At 35.7% G+C, this 1217-nt stretch overlaps 1 long non-coding RNA gene across 1 annotated transcript; it reads left to right on the top strand.

Moving 5' to 3' along the window:
- Nucleotides 1-105: 105 nt before the first annotated feature.
- Nucleotides 106-1016, top strand: LOC107576944 (uncharacterized). The gene is made up of 4 exons (XR_001608142.1): nt 106-173; nt 247-300; nt 431-484; nt 958-1016. It is a non-coding gene; the product is annotated as an uncharacterized lncRNA (long non-coding RNA).
- The last annotated feature ends 201 nt before the right edge of the window (nt 1017-1217 follow it).

The following is a 1217-nucleotide window of genomic DNA, read 5'->3' as shown; positions in this document are numbered from 1 at the left end:
TTGTAATACTAATATAATATAGTATTTCTTATGTATATGACGAATAGACATAAAATGCTTATATTTGCATTTTTTGCTGGCTCTGTTGCTAATGCCTCTTTCATTTTTTTTAATCATAGGGTCAACAAGGTCAGAGAGGGACAGACGGACTTCCAGGACAGAAAGGTGAACTGGTGAGTAACTCAGGAATATATACTAATGGACAGTGTGCTGTATTATTGAGCTACTTTTGTTATTTTCACAAAGGGTCCACCAGGAAATCCTGGCTATCCTGGAACCATGGGACCGCCTGGACTCCCTGTAAGTGGTTTCAAAAATTGACCATTGACAATTGACCCGATGCAGAGACATCATATATTAATGTTTTGACATGTTGTATAACTCCTAATTGTTTGATTGGTGGGTTAAAGTCATAATGCTTTTTTCCCAGGGCCTTAAAGGAGAGCGTGGCAGTCCAGGAACTGCAGGGCAGAAAGGAGATTCTGTAAGAACGCACTCTTTAAACAATGTTAAACTTCAAGTGTCCAGTTTATTCATTGACTTTGAATGGGATCTATTTTTATGTCAGTAATTTATTTGATCAGAAATACAGTAAAACAGTAATTATGTGAATAATACAAAATATAAAATATATTAAAATAGAAAACATTTTAAAATGTTTTTTTCCCCCTGTGATGGCAAAGCTGATTTTTCAAAAGAACAGCATTTATTTAAATAGGTATTTTGTAACACAGTAACTGTGTCATTTTGATCAATTTAATGTGTCGTAGCTGAATATAAGTATTCTTTAAAAAAATCTTACTGACCCTTTTGAATGCATAAATACATACTTTTCAGAGCACCTCAACCTATTGTTTTGACTGTCCTTTGGGGGATCAAGGCATGCAGGAGCATTCACAAAGGAAATCTTATAATGACTTGGTAAAGGGTTTGAAACTTTGCACTGTTTTTAAATAGGGTCCACCGGGATCTCCAGGTTATCAAGGACCAGTCGGCCCAACAGTGAGTAAACATCCGGTTTTAATGCCTTTATTTTTTCTGCTTCACATATATAGACTCTTACCTGAAGTCATGACCCTCAACAGCACTGCACTTCACTGCTTTGTCTTTTTTATCATTGGGATTTTCAAAACAAACCTTATGTCTATCTTGGACGGCTGATAATCATGCATGATATATACAAACCCGATTCCAAAAAAGTTGGGACACTGTACAAA

This window comes from Sinocyclocheilus grahami, unplaced genomic scaffold (assembly GCF_001515645.1).
Source record: "Sinocyclocheilus grahami isolate Dianchi unplaced genomic scaffold, SAMN03320097.WGS_v1.1 scaffold4694.1, whole genome shotgun sequence".
NCBI classification, from domain to species: Eukaryota; Metazoa; Chordata; class Actinopteri; order Cypriniformes; family Cyprinidae; genus Sinocyclocheilus; species Sinocyclocheilus grahami.
This window is presented reverse-complemented; position numbering and strand designations above follow the sequence as displayed.